The sequence below is a fragment of the Gorilla gorilla genome, chromosome 18 (genome assembly GCF_029281585.2).
Source record: "Gorilla gorilla gorilla isolate KB3781 chromosome 18, NHGRI_mGorGor1-v2.1_pri, whole genome shotgun sequence".
NCBI lineage: Eukaryota > Metazoa > Chordata > Mammalia > Primates > Hominidae > Gorilla > Gorilla gorilla.
The window spans coordinates 13949750-13968289 of NC_073242.2; positions in this window are offsets into that span (position 1 = coordinate 13949750).

The following is an 18540-nucleotide window of genomic DNA, read 5'->3' on the forward strand; positions in this document are numbered from 1 at the left end:
CCAGTGTCATCTTCAATGAGATAAAGCATATCTATATCACACCCCTGTTTACAAAAAACCATCACTACTGTCTCCGCTGCATTTGTCTTAATCGCATAACCCGGCTCCTAGTTCTTGGGCCAGTTTTACCATGTGCCAGTTCCCCCGAACCAGTTTCTCCCATTGGAAGGTTTTGTCTCTCTGCACAGCTCTGACCTCTGCCTGTGTTGCTCTTTCCCCAGAGCCTTGCCTGGCTGACTTCTACTCCTCCCTCATGTGGCAGGAAATCTCACCTTTGCAGAAAGACCTTCCATGCCAACCTACACAGCAAAGGTCTTCTCCCAGGCCATGCCCCTTTCAACTCTCAGCTCCTCACTTGTTTTCATCATAACGATTACCCCAAATGATAATTTTTTTTTTTTTTTTTTTGAAACAGAGTCTTGTTCTGTTGCCCAGGCTGGAATGCTGTGGCGTTATCTTGGCTCACTGCAACCTCCCACTTCCTGGGTTCAAGCAATTCTCGTGACTCGGCCACCTGAGTAGCTGGGATTACAAGTGTGTGCCACCATGCTCAGATAATTTTTGTATTTTTAGTAGAGTTGGGGTTTCATCATGTTGGCTAGGCAATTACAGGCGTGAGCCACTGCGCCCAGTTACAATGGATCTTATGTATCTGACCACTTACCCGTTTTGTCCTTCCTTCCTAGTAGAACTGGACTCCCATGCAAGTGGAGACCCAGTCAGTCTTGTTCACTGCAATCTCCCCAGGGCCTGCCACAGCTAAAAGACATATTTTCTGATAAATGAATGATAACAGTTGTGTTTTTTTTTTTTTTTTTTTTTTTTTTTGAGACAGAGTCTTACTCTGTCACCCAGACTGGAGTGCAGTGGTGCAATCTGGGCCCACTGCAACCTCTGCCTCCCAGATTCAAGTGATTCTCCTGCCTCAGCCTCCCAAGTAGCTGGGAGTACAGGTGTGTGCCACCACGCCCAGCTAATTTTTTGTATTTTTAGTAGAGACGAGGTTTCACCGTGTTACCCAGGATGGTCTCCATCTCCTGACCTCGTGATCCGCCTGCCTCAGCCTCCCAAAGTGCTGGGATTACAGGCATGAGCCACCGCGCCTGGCCAAGGTCAGGAGTTCTAAACCAGCCTGGCCAACATGGTGAAACTCCCTGTCTACTTAAAAAAAAAAAAAAAAAAAAAAAAAAAAAAAAAGGCCGGGCATGGTGGCATATGCCTGTAATTCCAGCTACTCAGGAGGCTGAGGCAGGAGAATCGCTTGAACCCAGGAGGCCGAGGTTACAGTGAGCCAAGGTCACACCACTATACTCCAGCCTGGGCAACAAATCAAGACGCCATCTCAAAAAAACAAGAAAAGAAAAATCACTTTATATATATATATATTTGAGACAGGGTCTCGCTCTATTGCCCATGCTGGAGTGCAGAGTGGCATGAGCTTGACTAAGTGCAGCCTCAACCTCCTGGGCTCAAGTGATCCTCTCATCTTAGCCTCCTGAGTAGCTAGGACTATAGGCAACGCACCATCATGCCTGGCTAATTTTGTTCATTTTTTGTAGAGACAGCGTCTCACTATGTTGCCTAGGCTGGTCTCAAATTCCTAGCCCCAAGTGATCCTCCCACCTTGGCCTCCCAAAGTTCTGGGATTACAAGACTGAGCCACTACGCTCAGCCTTAGCTTCGTTATTAATTTGGAAGGCTTTTACATCTGTTTCCCAACTGATGGGAGTAAAGACATGCCCTAGCTATGTAGGTCTAAGAAGCAGCTGCAGACATGGCTTACATACCCCCAGCCCCCCTTCTTTCCTCTCTCAGTTGCTCTTCCTTGGACCATACCTGCCCCCCACCCCCACGTCCTCTTCTCTCTGCCCAAGGGCTGGCGTCTTGGCTGTTTTCTCTTTTAAGCCAGGCTCCAAGTGTTTACTTATCTTGTTCTATAATGATTTCTCTCTTTCCCAGAGACATGTGACATTTTTCAGCTCCTTATTCTTTTTTCAATGGCCTTTATCTGCTCCACTCCCGTCTCACCAAGGCCAACCACATTTGTTATCCTCAGAGGCATGCTTGTTATCCATTTTACCCTGTGCACAGCAGCTGGCCCCTACATAAATGAGCTACATTCTCAGCAGCTTTAAGGAAAGAAACGTGAAAGAAGGGGGAACCAAGAAGGTATAAAGTTGGGCACCCCTTCTAATAAGGCTTCGAAAGCAGGGGTCACATGGAAAGGCAAGGACTTTCTTTTTTTTTCTGAGATGGAGTCTCACTCTGTCACCAGAACTCAATGGCCTGATCTCAGCTGACTGCAACCTCTGCCTCCCAGGTTCAAGCAATTCTCATGCCTCAGCCTCCCAAGTAGCTGGGACTATAGGCACGCACTGCCACGCCCAGCTAATTTTTGTATTTTTAGCAGACATGGGTTTTCGCCATGTTGGCCAGGCTGGTCTCAAACTCCTGACCTCAAGTGGTCCACCCGCCTCGGCCTCCCAAAGTGCTGGGATTATAGGCATAAGCCACCACTACCAGCCGACTCTGTCTTTAAAAAAAAAAAAAAATCCATATTCCTTTTCGTGTTTTTATGGCTCATGGGGTTGTCAGAAAAAGGAAAATTCAAAAGAAACTGTTAACAGTGACCCACAATAGCTACAGTTAGGCACATGGTTTATAAACCTATGACTATATGGCCGGGTGCAGTGGCTCATGCCTGTCATCCCAGCACTTTGGGAGGCCAAGGTGGGTGCATCACTTGAGGTCAGGAGTTCGAGACCAACGTGCCCAACATGGTGAAACCCCGTCTCTACTAAAAAATAGAAAAATTAGCTGGGCGAGGTAATGGGTGCCTGTAATCCCAGCTACTGCAGCAGCTGAAGCAGGAGAATTGCCTGAACCTGGGAGGAGGAGGTTGCAGTAAGCCGAGATCATGCCACTGCATTGCAGCCTGGGCAACCAAGCGAGACTCCGTCACAAAAAAAAAACAACAAAAAAAACCTATGCCTATAAACTAAAGCTGACCTCTTGCCTGTGTGCCTGTGTAACTGGAACTTGTTAAACATTTCACTGACAGGTACTGGATATAAACTTGTTTATCTGAGGTAGAACAAAGACAGGCTGGAATCAGCCACCCTCCACCAGGCCCTAAGATGTCTAACCTTTCTCCTGACCCGCTCAACTGCTCTTTTACCTTATCTTATGTATACAGTCGCTGGGCACCAATGAGAATCACAAAAATGTAACCCTTGCTTCTCTCCCCTCTTATCCTACCTTCTGTGCCACACACATCCTCCTGTTTGAAAATGTGTATATACTGTGCCTTGCACAACCTACTTTGGGACAGATTCTTGGTCTATATTGAGTATGTGTTCCCAGGCTTCAGTCCTCCAACTTGACTCAGAGTAAATCTAACCGTGATTTCTCTAAGTGCTAGAGCTTGTAATTTCACTTTTTGGTTGGCAGGGTCACAGATTTTTTTCTCTCCTCCCCAAAACTCTTCCCCTGGTCCACCCATCTTTTTTTACCTGCAGGTATATTTGCACAGAGAAACCAGAACTAACAAAAATCTACAGTTATGACCATTATCAATACCCAGTTTCGGAAGGTTTCTGTGGAAACTCCCTATGATCAGATAAAAATATTGGCCTGTGCATAGGAATTCAGTAGTGGCCATTTCAAAAGCAAAGTCTATAGAAAGATGTTAAAATGAAAATAAATACACTAGCAAAAAAAAAAAAAAATACCAGCTCAGCCAGGCGAGGTGGCTCATGCCTGTAATCCCAGCACTTTGGGAGGCCGAGGCAGGAGGATCACCTGAGGTCAGGAGTTCAAGACCAGCGTCGCCAACATGGTGAAATCCCGTCTCTACTAAAAATACAAAAATTAACCAGGCATGGTGGTGTGTGCCTGTAATCCCAGCTACTTGGGAGGCTGAGGCAGAAGAATTGCTTGAACCCAGGAGGCAGAGCTTGCAATGAGCCAAGATCGTGCCATTTGCACTCCAGCCTGGCAACAAGAATGAAACTCCATCTCAAAAAAAAGAAAGAAAAGAAAAAAAAAAAGAAATAGGCTGAATTCCAAATACAACAAAGACAAGTGGAAATTTATAGCCCACAAACAGGGTAGGGATCCATGAGTGGAAAATTACCGAAAGGAAACATCAGTGGTCAGAGAAGAGGATTCTGGCTAAATGGACCTAACAGGATTCTTGCTGCAGGTAAGCCAGGGTGATCTGGAATGTGATCAGATATCCAGGGTTGAGGATTCTGGCTAAACTGACTTAGCAGGATTCTTGCTAAAATTGGGCGATACAAAAAAAAAAAAAAAAAACACCATGGAAGTCCAAGAGTTGAGACCTAACTGGGAAGAGGATTTCGATGAATCTCCCTAAAGCTTGGTCAAGGGGAGGCTCTTTGTCAATCCTTAAGACAACTACTCTAGCCAACCACAGTGGCTCATGCCTGTAATCTCAGCACTTTAGGAGGTCGAGGCGGGTGGATCATTTGAGGTCAGTGGTTTGAGACCAGCCTGGCCAACATGGTGAAACCCCATCTCTACTAAAAATACAAAAGTTAGCTGGATATAAAAGTGTTATTCTCTTTTATAAATGAGAACATTGAGGGGTACAGAGGGCTACTAGCTGTGGCATTCAGTATACCATGCTTAGCCAGGAGATTTTATGGAGGGAATGGTGGGTGTAGGTCAATCTGCCATACATGCAGCCGCTTCTTCTCAATCAGTGGTCACCTAATCCTCTCCTTGTACCTCAACTTCATTTAGAGGATAATGAACTACCGTAGGAGTGAAAAGGTAATAAATTATCCTCACCCATCACAAGGGTCATTGCCAACACTCCTACAACAAAAGACAGATTAATAAGAGAAAAACATAACAAATGAATTTAACAAAATTTTGCATGACACGAGAGCCTTCAGAAACAAAGACCCAGAGGAAACTGTATTTTTATGCTGAGATTCACTGGAAAATGAACAGTTGTGTACAAAGATGATTTGACAAGAAGAGTATGATCCACTGTTAGTAAACTGGGGGTGGTGCAGGGCCTCTGGGCATAGAGCAGGATCTCTCTGGAATTGTCACCAGAAAGGGGTTCCTTTCCAGACCCCAAGAGAGGGTTCTTGGATTTCACTCAAGAAAGAATTTAGGGCGAGTCCATAGAGTAAAGTGAAAGCAAGTTTACTGGGAAATTAAAAAAAATAAACAAATGGTCCAGGCGCGGTGGTTCATGCCTGTAGTCCCAGCATTTTGGGAGGCTAAGGCAGGTGGATCACCTGAGGCTTGGAGTTGGAGACCAGCCTGACCCACATGGAGAAACCCGGTCTCTACTAAAAATACAAAAATGAGCCAGGTGTGGCTCTGGGTGCCTGTAATCCCAGCTACTCAGGAGGCTGGGGCAGGAGAATCACTTGAACCCAGGAGGCGGAGGTTGTGGTGAGCCGAGATCACGCCATTGTATTCCAGCCTAGGCGACAGAGTGAGACTCCATCTCAAAAAATAAAAAAAATAAATAAAAGAATAGCTATTATTCCATAAGCAGAGCAGCCCCAAGGGCTGCTGGTTGCCCATTTTTGTGGTTATTTCTTGATGATATGCTAAACAAGGTGTGGATTATTCATGCTTCCCCTTTTTAGACCATATAGGGTAACTTCCTGACGTTGCCATGGCATTTATAAACTGTCATGGTGCCGGTGGGAGCATAGCGATGAGGACACCCAGAGGTCACTCTCATCGCCATCTTGGTTTTGGGTTTTAGCCAGCTTCTTTACTGGAAACTATTTTATCAGCAAGGTCTTTATGACCTGTATCTGGTGCCAACCTCCTATCTCATCCTGTGACTAAGAATGCCTTAGCCTCCTGCAAAAGCCGCCCAGTAAGTCTCAGCCTCATTTTACCCAGTTCCTATTTAAGATGGAGTTGCTCTGGTTCAAGTGCCTCTGACAGAATGAGGATCTTAGGTTCTACTTTCAGGCAAGGTAATGTAACTGTGTAACAGATTCTCCTTGCCCACTGCCTCGACAGAGCCACTTTAAACTGATGCATTAAGACAGGGGAATTGCAATAAAGAAAGAGTTTAATTCACACTGAGCCAGCTGTACGAGAGACCAGAGTTTTATTATTACTCAAATTAGTCTGCCCAGAAACTCAGGGATTGGGGTTTTTAAGGATAATTGGATGGATGGACATTTGGAAGGTGGAGAGTGCTGACTGGTTAGGTCAGAGATGAAGTCATAGGGAGTAGAAGCTGTCCTTTTGCGCTGAGTCAGTTACTGGGTAGGGGCCACTAGACCAGATAAGCCAGTCTATCGATCTGGGCGGTACCAGCTGATCCATCAGGTACAGGGTCTGCAAAATATATCAAACACTGATCTTACGTTTTATGATAGTGATGTTACCCCCAGGAGCAATTTGGAGAGGTTCAGAATCTTGCACCCTCTAGTTACATGACCCCTAAACCATAATTTCTAATCTTGTGGCTAGTTTGTTGGTCCTGCAAAGGCAGTCTAGTCCCCAGGCCGGAAGAGGGTTTGTTTTGGGCAAAGGCTGTTATCATCTTTGTTTCTAAGTTAAACTATAAATTAAGTTTCTCCCATAGTTTAGCCTATGCCCAGGAATGAACAAGGACAGCTTGGAGGAGAGAACCAAGATGGAGTCGGTTGGGTCAGATCTCTTTCACTGTTATAATTTTCTCAGTTATAATTTTTGCAAAGGCACTTGCAGTCGGCCAGAGAATTCCTTTATGGCCGGCTCTCACACTGAAAGGTAGGGAAGGGTCAGAGCGGCTTTCTTGCTTCTGAGGCTATTTCAGTTGCCAAGATGCCACATATCGGAGTATCATGTTCTGAGACCCAACAGGAGTAACCTTCAAGGCCTCTCAAGGTGAAACTCACATATTCTTTGTTTTGTTTTGAAACAGGGTCTCGCTCTGTCACCCAGGCTGGAGTGCAGTTGCATGATTATAGCTCACTGCAGCCTCCAACTCCTGGGCTCAATCGATCCTCCCGTCTCAGCCTCCCAAGTAGCTGAAACTACAGGCATGTGCCACCACACCCAGCTAATTTTTTTATCTTTATTTTTATTTTTTGAGATAGAATCTCACTCTGTCACTCAGGCTAGAGCGCAGTGATGCAATATTGGCTCACTGCAGCCTCTGCCTCCCGGGTTCAAGCGGTTCTCCTGCCTCAGCCTTCCAAGTAGCTGGGACTACAGGCGTGCACCACCTCACCCAGCTGATTTTTTTATTTTTAGTCTTAGAGACAGGGTTTCACCATGTAGTCCAGGCTGATCTCAAACTCCTGACCTCGAGTGATCCACCTGCTTCAGCCTCCCAACGTGCTGGGATTACAGGCATGAGCCACCACACCCGGCCACCCAGCTAATTTTTAATTTTTTTGTAGACAAGGCCTTGCTGTGTTGCCCAGGGTAGTCTCAAATTCCTGGGCTTAAGGATCCTCCTGCCTTGCCCTCCCAAAGTGCTAGGATTGTAGGTGTGAACCACCATGCCCAGCCAGAACCCACATATTCTTCTTTGCCTGTATTCCAAGTGAAGAGCATCAGGACATGCTACCCTAAAATATGCCACTTTGACATAAGAATTATTTTGAGCTGAAGGCATTTCATTTTCTAAAACCCCTAAAATAAGTCAAAGAAACTCAATTGTCATAAATCCCCTCCCCAGGAACAATTCTACTCTTCTCAGAGAGGAGTCGCCAGCACACCCAAGCACACATTGTCACAAGACCGTCATATCTCCTATCTGTTCTCATAAGGGCCCATTCATCTTTCCAAAAAGTCATTTGCTTTTCCATAAATGCCCTTTCACTGCCCCCTCCCACCTGTCCTCTGCTAAGTTAGGTATTATAGAGCCCCCAATTTTTATGTATTAGTTATTATTATTATTATTATTATTATTATATTTTTGAGACGGAGTTTCCCTCTTGTTTCCCAGGCTGGAGTGCAATGGTGTGATCTCAGCTTTTTGCAACCTCTGCCTCCTGAGTTCAAGCGATTCTCTTGCCTCAGCCTTTCGAGTAGCTGGGATTACAGGCGCCCGCCACTAGGCCCTGCTAATTTTTGTATTTTTAGTAGAGACGGGGTTTCACCATGTTGGCCAGGCCAGTCTCAAACTCCTGACCTCAGGTGATCCACCCGCCTCGGCCTCCCAAAGTGCTAGGATTACAGGCATGAGCCACCATGCCCGGCCTATTAGTATTTTTTTGAGACAGGGTCTCATTCTGTCACCCAGGGTAGAGTGCAGTGGTGCAATCATGACTCACTGCAGCTTAAACCTGGCCTAGAGCCCTGATTCTAACCACTCGTTTTGTCAGAGGCCTTCAAACCAGCATGCCTCCATCTTGAGTGAGGGCTAGGAAAATGAGGCTGGGACTTACGGGGCTGCATTCCCAGAAAGGTATTCCTAGCCTCTAGATGTTTGCAGTTAAGGGAACAGATTGATAGTGTTTACCGAACAGACTCAGACTTGGGAGTGTCCAGATATCCCGATATCTGGAGAACAAAGGCATCCCTAATTTTGGTTTAAAGATAATAGGCCTGGCATGGTGGCTCACATCTGTAATCCCAGCACTTTGGGAGGCTGAGGTGGGCAGATCACCTGAGGTCAGGAGTTCCAGACCAGCCTGGCCAACATGGTGAAACCCCATCTCTATTGAAAATACAAAAATTAGCCGGGCATGGTGGTAAACACCTGTAATCCCAGCACTTTGGGAGGCTGAGGTGGGCAGATCACCTGAGGTCAGGAGTTCCAGACCAGCCTGGCCAACATGGCGAAACCCCGTCTCTACTGAAAATACAAAAATTAGCTGGGCATGGTGGTACATACCTGTACTCCTGGTTACTCGGGAGGCTGAGGCAGGAGAATCGCTTGAATCTGGGAGGCATAGATTGTAGTGAGCTGAGATAGCACCACTGCAATCCAGCTTGGGTGACAGAGCAAGATTCTTCTTCTTTTTTTTTTTTTTTTTTTTTTGAGACAGAGTCTCACTCTGTTGCCCACGCTGGAGTGCAGTGGCCCCATCTCGGCTCCACCTCCTGGGTTCATGCCATTCTCCTGCCTCAGCCTCCCGAGTAGCTGGGACTACAGGTGCCCACCACCACGCCCAGCTAATTTTTTTAGTAGAAACGGGGTTTCACCATGTTAGCCAGGATGATCTCGATCTCCTGACCTTGTGATCCTCCTGCCTCAGCCTCCCAAAGTGCTGGGATTACAGGCATGAGCCACTGCGCCTGGCTGCAAGACTCTTATCTCAAAAAGAAAATAATAAAAATAGGCCGGGCATGGTGGCTCACGCCTGTAATCCCAGCACTTTGGGAGGCCAAGCTGGGCAGATAACCTGAGGCCTGGAGTTTGAGACCAGCCTGACCAACATGGAGAAACCCAATCTCTACTAAAAATACAAAATTAGCCAGGCGTGGTGGTGCATGCCTGTAATCCCAGCTACTTGGGAGGCTGAGGCAGCAGAATCGCTTGAACCTGGGAGGTGGAGGTTGCAGTGAACCGAGATTGCACCATGCACTCCAGCCTGGGCGACAGAGTGGAACTCCGTTCAAAGAATAAAAAAAACAAACAAAAAAAGCCCCAGAACTTGTGACGTTAACCTGTGCTTGCAGCTGTGCTTGCTTACAGAAATGAAGGCCGGATGTCAGTAACCACAAACGAGCCACCGGATAAGAACTGTGGCTCACAAGTCTGAGTCTGTTTAGTAAACACTACCATCCTGCTACCCAGACCTGAGCCCTCGCTTTTTCGCTGTATGAAAATCTTCACCTGGGATGGGGAGAAATGTGCTTTGCTAGGCATATATAGTGCCAGTGGAAAAGAAAGAAGGAGACCATGCATGCTCCAGTTCTCCCTGGAAGGTCCCACCTTTTTCCACAAATCACCACCCCCCAGTCTCCACCTACATGTTCTAAGAGACCTTAAAAACCCCCCTTCACCATACCCTCAGGGAGAAGGTGCTTTGAGCATGTGCTCTCCTTCTCCATTTCTTTTCTTTTCTTTTTTTTTTTTTTTTTTTTTTGAGACAGAGTTTTGCTCTGTCGCCGAGGCTGGAGTGCACTGGTGCAATCTCGCCTCACTGCAACCTCCATCTCGCGGGTTCAAGCAATTCTCCTGCATCAGCCTCCCAAGTAGCTGGGATTACAGGCACCCACAACCATGCCCAGCTAATTTTTTTAATTTTCTGTACAGATGGGATTTCACCATGTTGGCCAGTCTGGTCTCGAACTCCTGACTTCAGGTGATCCACCTGCCTCAACTTCCCAAAGTACTGGGATTACAGATGTGAGCCACCACGCCCGGCCTGAAATTTTTTTTTTTATCAACACGGAACACCAAAAGTTGAAACCTACTGGACAAAGAGTTTAGGAGAACCTGAGTAGAGTTTGGTGAAGAAGAGAATCTCTGTCACAGGTCATTGAGTGTTTGAATAGAGCATTGTTCTACGCTTGACATCAGGGACTCTATCTTGGGCTACTGACCCCATATTGAACTAATGATGAACTTTTTTTTTTTTTTTTTGAGACAGAGTCTCTGTCTCCCACACTGGAGTGCAGTGGCACGACTACGGCTCAGTGGCTCACTGCAGCCTCGACCTCCCAGGCTTATGCAATCCTCCTGTCTCAAACTCCTGAGTAGCTGGAACGACAGGTGTGCACCACCACACCCAGCTAATATTTTTGTATTTTTTGTAGAGACAGAGTTTCACCATGTTGCCCAGGCTGGTCTTGAACTCCTGGGCTAATCTGCCTGCCTCAGCCTCCCAAAGTACTAGGATTTTAGGTGTGAGCCACTGTGCCTGGATTGGGTGGTGAACTTTGAGACCCACAAAGAACCGTGAAAAACAGTTCTCTCACAAACAACCATGCTCTCGACAATATACAGTACAAGGAATCTGGTCCTAATCTTTAGGGACACTCTGTGTAGTTTTTTCCTAACTGACCCAAATGTACTCTTCCACTAATGACTAACGACTTCTTTGTTTAATCCATCAATAAAATAATCTGGTAATTTATGTCATCTGAAAAATTTCCTATAAGCCTTTCTTGCCCCTCTTGGGTAGTGGTCTCTGGGGCCTGCTTGCAACCCCCATTCCTGAATAAATGCTTATTTGCCTCTGACCTGTTGATTCCTTTTTCTTTCTTTCTTTCTTTTCTTTCTTTCTTTCTTTCTTTTCTTTCTTTCTTTTTTTTGTGATAGTCTGGACAAAATCTGAACAGAATTTATAGAAAAGTAGAAGAGAGAATAATTGAAGCATCTCTTATTGGGTCAGGTGCAGTGGCTCACTCCTGTACTCCCAGAACTTTAGGAGACTGAGGCGAGAGTATCACTTGAACCCAGGAGTTCAAGACCAGCCTGGACAACAGAGCAAGACTCCGTCTCTACAAAAAGTAAACAATAAATTAGCTAGGCTTGTTGTGCGCATCTATAACCCAGCTACTCAGGAAGCTGAGGCAGAAGGAGCACTTGAGCCCAGGAGCCTGAGGCTGCAGTAAGCTATGATGGAATGACTGCACTCCAGCCTGGGCAACAGAGTGAGACTTGTCTCCAAAAAAATAAAAATTTAAAAGAAAATCTTATCTCTGGATTGCCTCCTGTACTCCTCCTTCTATATCAGCCTTGGAGATATGTGTTTACAGTTCCAAGGATCAGAAAGCCCATAATTTTTTTTTTTTTTTTTGAGACGGAGTCTCGCTCTGTGTCGCCCAGGCTGGAGGGCAGTGGTATGATCTCGGCTCACTGCAACCTCCACCTCCCGGGTTCAAGCGATTCTCCTGCCTCAGCCTCCTGAGTAGCTGAGATTACAGGTGCATGCCACCACGCCCAGCTAATTTTTGTATTTTTAGTAGAGACAGGGTTTCACCATGTTGGTCAGGCTGGTCTCAAACTCCTGACCTTATGGTCACCGGTCTCCTCAGCCTCCCAAAGTGCTGGGATTACAGGCATGAGCCACTGTGCCTGGCCTCAGAAAGCCCATGATTTTGTGCTATGAAATCAAAAGGCTGGACCTTGTAAAGGAGCCAGTGGTCACCTCCAGCTCCCCTTTAGCTCCTATGTGGGCTCTTTGGCTGGATCTAGACACCAAATTGACACCATGCAGATTAACAAAAGTATATACATTTTATTAGTTTTACCTGTACATGTGGGTCTTCACAATAGCGTGAAGTTCAAACAAGTGGCTAAAGATAGATGCTTGTATACTATTTGTACACTATTTAGATTACATTTGAGAAGAAATGACAGGAAAACCTGGCTAGGGCAATAAATTTTCTAGGGGAGTTGCTAGGAGATATATGGGGGCATCAAACAGTGGAAGATAAAGGTTGTTTCATTAAGTATGTTTATTCAGGTCCATCACAGTCCCCAGTTCCCAGTCTCTGGTGATAAGGGCTATTTTCTCACCCTGGTATGTGACAGCCCTCCTCCCAGAGGAATTTTTATGGCCTGCTGCATGCACAAAGAGAGAGGTCAGTTAGCCCTTTTTAATTTTTTTTTTTTAGAGCAAGGTCTTGCTCTTGCTCTGTCACCAGGCTGGAGTGCAGTGGCATGATCATAGCTCACTACAGCCTCAAACTCCTGGGTTCAAACCATCCTCTTGCCTCAGCCACTCAAGTAGCTGTGATTACAGGCATGTTCCACCAAGCCCAGCTAATTATTTCATTTTTCTTTTTATAGAGATAGGGTCTTGCTATGTTGCGTAGCTGGTCTCAAACTCTTGGGCTCAACCAATCTTCCTGCTCGTGAAGAATCACATTCTTGGGCCCGAGCACGGTGACTGACACCTGTAATCCCAGCACTATGGGAGGCCAAGGCAGGCACATCACTTGGGCTCAGGACTTCAAGACCAGCCTGGCCAACATGATGAAACCCCTTCTGTACTAAAAACACAAAAATTAGCTGGACGTAGTGGTGTGTGCCTGTAATCCCAGCTACTCAGGAGGCTGAGACAGGAGAACTGCTTGAATCTAGGAGGCGGAAGTTGCAGTGAGCTGAGATCACGCCACTACACTCCAGCCTGGGCAATAGAGCAAGACTCCATCTAAAAAAAAGAATCATTTTTTTGTTTCTTGTGAAGATCCCCATGTACATGTAAAACTAATAAAATGTGGGCTGGATGGGGTGGCTCATGCCTGTAATTCCAGCACTTTGGGAGGCTGAGGTGGGCAGATTACAAGGTCAAGAGATCGAGATCATCCTGGCCAACATGGTGAAACCCCGTCTCTACTAAAAATACAAAAATTAGCTGGGCGTGATGGCGCATACCTGTAGTCCCAGCTGCTTGGGAGGCTAAGGTAGGAGAATCGCTTGAACCCAGGAGGCGGAGGTTGCAGTGAGCCGAGATCGCACCACTGCCCCCCAGCCTGGGTGACACAGAGCGAGACTCCATCTCAAAAAAAAAAAAAAAAAAAGGTGTATATTTCCTCTTGTGTGGGTGTGATGATGCACACCTACAGACCCAGCTACTCAGGAAGCTGAAGTAGGACAAATGCTTGGGCCCGGGAGGTGAAGGCTGCAGTGAGCTGTGATTGTGCCATTGCACTCCAGCCTGGGCAACAAAATGAGACTCTGTCTCAAAATAAATAAAACAAGCAAACATACCAACCACAATTTCATCAATGTTTTCAACTCGAAATAATCAATATGCCAATCTAGCATATTTTGGGATGGCACGTTCTTTGCTCCTTCAACTTTTTGTGGGGCCTGTTATGTTTTTAAGGAGACACCCTGGGAGGAAGGAGGAGAAGGCCACCGCCTCCCCCCTCATTATTAAACAAAAAAAAGGTTGCTCCCCTTGTCCCTCCTCTGTCCCACTGGTGTCTCTTCTGTCAATTCTGCCAAGATTCCACCCTCAACTCCAAATCAAGAAATGCATCTGAGGCCACTATATGTGTAAAAAACCTTCCTGAAGGGCAGGAGAACTCAGGAGGTATTGTACATTTCATCCACGCACTGTCAACCAACACTGGGGAGCCACAAACAAAGGGAGGGACTTTTATTTTATTTTATTTTTATTTTTTTGACACAGAGTCTCGCTTTGTCACCCAGGGTAGAGTGCAGTGGCACGATCTCAGCTTACTGAAAGCTCTGCCTCCAGGGGTTCAAGTGATTCTCCTGCCTCAGCCTCCCGAGTAGCTGGGATTACAGGCATGCGCCACCACACCCGGCTCATTTTGTATTTTTAGTGGAGACGGGGTTTCATCATGTTGGCCAGGCTGGTCTCGAACTCCTGACCCTGTGATCTGCCCATGTCGGCTTCCCAAAGTGCTGGGATGACAAGCGTGAGCCACCGTGCCCCGCCCATTTTATTTTATTTTTGAGACAGAGTCTCGATCTGTCACCCAGGCTGGAGTGCAGTGGCGTGATCTCAGCTCCATGCAATCTCCACCTGCCAGGTTCAAATGATTCTCCCACCTCAGCCTCCTGAGTAGCTGGGACTACAGGCATCTGCCATCATGCCCGGCTAATTTTTGTATTTTTGTAGAGATGGGGTTTCCCTATGTTCGCCAGGCTGGTCTGGCATTCCTGACCTCAGGTGATCCACCATCCTTGGCCTCCCAAAGTGCTGGAATTACAGGCGTGAGTCACTGCACCTGGCCCAGGAAGGCATTTTAATCAGGGTTTTTATGCATTGCAATTTGGGAGAAACAAATCTAGCAAGTAGCTAAAACGTGTTTCAGCCAGGCAAGACTAGGCAGGGGTTTCTAAAGGTTTACTGCAAGTTTACCTAAGCGGAAGACAGTAGCACAGTCTGTGATCGACACATGACCTGTCAACCTCAAAGGGAGAAGCTGAGACTATATTAATATAAAGTTTATTTGGGTCAAAGTTGAGGGCAGCAGTCCAGAACACACTTCCAACCTGCTGTGGGGCGTGCTCCAGAGGACATTAGAGAGGCTGAAGTTTTTAAAGAAAAAATAATCAATCAGGAGAGAGGGTGATTACAAACATTGTTAGGAATTCTCATGGGTTTACAGAAATAACATTGGCTAGTGATTGGCTATATATTGGTGAACTGTAGGGCATTTGGTATTTTAGGGGTACGTGGCCTTAGTTAAGTGTAGAAGCCACATAGCAAGTGGCTGCAAGAGGTGATTATTATTTGGCTGGGTGCAGTGACTCAAGCCTGTAATCCCAGCACTTTGGGAGGTTGAAGTGGGAGGATGACTTGAGCCCAGGAGTGAGACCAGCCTGGGCAACATAGGGGGACTATATCTCCACTGAAAACTTTTTAAAAATTTAGCCGGGCATGGTGGTGCACACCTGTAGCCCCAGCTACTCAGGGGTGAAAGCCAGAGGATTGCTTGGGCCTAAGAGTTTGAGACCAGCCTAGACAACACAGTGAGACCCTGTCTCTATAAAAAATTTAAAAATTAGCCATGCATGCTGGTGTGTGCTTGCAGTCCCAGCTACTCAGGAGGCTGAGATGGGAGGATCACTTGAGCCCAGGACGGGGAGGCTGCAGTGAGCTGTGACAGTGCCACTGCAGTCCAGCCTGGGCCACAGAGGCGGACCCTGTCTCTGAAAATAAAAAATAAAAAATAAGGTGATTATTAATTCAAAGGGAAGTAACCTAACTGCTGTTTCATTTCAATGCCTCTTTGGCCTGATGGCTTAAAGGGGCCTGTATTCCTTGAATAAAACATTTCTTTTCTTCTTGTTTTTTTCATCTGTTTGTTTTTTCCTCCCCCTACAGGCCAGCTGACAGCTTAGAAAGGCTCTAGGCCATGATCAGCTTAAAATTCAGCACAGCTGTGTCTTCAGGAAGTTCGTGATCTGCCCCGGTGTGAGCAGTTCAAACCCAATGAAGCTGCTTCTCCAGAACGTTTGCGATCTGGCCCAGTTCAAACAGGTCAGATCCCTCTGGATCCATATATGACTGAGGGCCAACTTTTGCCCTCCTGGCTCCTTGACAGAGACCTCCGACAAATCATCTCCACGTTGGCTTTCTTTTTTTTTTTTTGAGACGGAGTTTTGCTCGTTTCCCAGACTGGAGTGCAATGGCGCAATCTCGGCTCACCGCAACCTCCGCCTCCCAGGTTCAAGCGATTCTCCTGCCTCAGCCTCCTGAGTAGCTGGGATTACAGGCATGTGCCACAATGCCCAGCTAATTTTGTATTTTTTAGTAGAGACAGGGTTTCTCCATGTTGGCCAGGCTGGTCTCGAGCTCCCGACCTCAGGTGATCCGCCCACCTCGGCCTCCCAAAGTGCTCGGATTGCAGGCGTGAGCCACCACGCCTGGCCTTCATGTTGGATTTCTTTTCACAGCACTGTGTGTCAAAATATAGCAGGAATTATCGCAACAGCAACTGTTATTAATCACACCGTAGAGCAAATCATAAAACTGCAAGAACATCTTTTTTTTTTTTTTTTTTTTTTTGAGACAGGGTCTCACTTTGTCTCCCAGGCTGCAGTGCAGTGGCATGATCCGGGTTCCCTGCAGCCTTGACCTCCCAGGCTCAAGTGATCCTTCCACCTTAGCCTCCTGAGTAGCTGGGACTACAGGTGAGTGCCACCAGGTCCTGCGAATTTTTGGATTTTTCATAGACACAGGATTTTGCCATGTTGTTCAAGCTGGTCTCAAACTCCTGGGCTCAAGCTAACCTCACAAAGTGCTGAGATTAGAAGTGTGAGCCACCATGCCCGGCACCAGAAGATCTTGTATGCCATACGTCTTTATATATTCACAGTAGCAATGGGTAAGTATATTCCGGTAACATTTTTCAAAACTTCCCCACCCACAGCCAACCCTCCACCCCTGCTATTCTTCTTCTTTTTTTTTTTTTTTTTTTGAGATGGCATCTCTCTCTGTCACCCAGGGTGTAGTGCAGTGGCGTGATCTTGGCTCACTGCAACCTCCGCCTCCTGGGTTCACGCCATCCTCCTGCCTCAGCTTCTCCAAGTAGCTGGGACTACAGGCGCCCTCCACCACGCCTGGCTAATCTTATTTTTTTTGTGTATTTTTAGTAGAGACAGGGTTTCACCGTGGTCTCGATCTCCTGACCTCGTGATCTGCCCGCCTCAGCCTCACAAAGTACTGGGATTACAAGCATGAGCCACCGCGCCCAGCACTTTTTTTTTTTTTTTTTTTTTTTTTTTTTTTGAGGCAGAGTCTTGTTCTGTCATCTGGGCTAGAGTGCAGTGGCATGATCTAGGCTCACTGCAACCTCTGCCTCCTGGGTCCAAGTGATTCTCCTGCCTCGGCCTCCCCAGTAGCTGGGATTACAGGCATGCACCACCACACCCAGCTAACTTTTTATATTTTTGGTAGAGATGGGGTTTCACCACATTGGCCACGCTGGTCTCAAACTCCTGACCTCAAGTGATCCGCCCACCTCAGCCTCCCAAAGGGCTGGGATTACAGGTGTGAGCCACTGCACCTGACCCAAGTTCTTTAAGTGCACTTCCTCTTAAGTGCACTTCCAAAACTCACATCCAAAATAGTTTTAAAACTAAATTGATTTTTTTTTTCCAGTGAACTCATTTGGTAGCAAAGCCTGACTTGTGACTATTTATGGTATGGAGGAGGAAAAACTTTTCTTCTACCCTTTTAGGTTCTTTTTGGTGGTGGGGGGTGTGGCGGGCTGCGAATTAAGGTGAAGAAAGCTAGATTAACACGAGAAAAATGGCTTATATGTATGCAATACAGGAGCCAACAAAAGAAGTAGCTTGCAGGCCAGGCACGGTGGCTCACGCCTGTAATCCCAGCACTTTGGGAGGCTGAGGTGGGTGAATCACCTGAGGTCAGGAGTTCAAGGCCAGCCTGGCCAACATGGCGAAACCCCATCTCCACTAAAAATACAAAAATTAGCTAGGTGTAGTGGCACACACCTGTAATCCCAGCTACTTGGGAGGCCGTGGCAGGAAGACTGCTGCAACCCAGCAGGCAGAGGTTGCAGTGAGCCAGGATCATGCCACTGCACTCCAGCCTAGGCGACAGAGTGAGATTCTGTCAAAAAAAAAAAAAAAAAAAAAGAAGTAGCTTGCTGACCGGGTGCAATGGCTCAAGCCTACAATCTAGAAATTTGGGAGGCTGAAGCGGGGAATTGCTTGAGCTCAGAAGTTTGAGACCACCCCAGGCAATATGGTGAGACCCCATCTTTACAAAAAAAAAAAAATTAGCTGGGTGTGGTGGCATACACCTGCATCAACTACTGGGGAGGCTGAGGGGTGAAAGGATTGCTTGAGCCTGGGAGGTCGAGGCTGCAGGGAGCCATGATCACGCCACTGCACTCCAGTCTGGACGACAGAGTGAGAATGTCTCAAAAAAAAAAAAAAAAAAGTAGCTTGTTCATTAAATGATTAGAGTTAAAGGCTTATACACCTAAGGGAAAAGGGAGGGGAGAGAAAAGGCTCTTATGAGAAGAACAAATAGGTTTCTTTAGGAAAGATAAATAGGATTTTAGGAGAAAAAATGAGAAGTAAAGTCTGCAGTAATGTTTGTTTATGCAGGTGCAAGTGTCTTTCTTGTTCTTGGCTATGATGCTCTCAAAGAGGGAGGGTTTATGGTAGCCTTGTTTCCC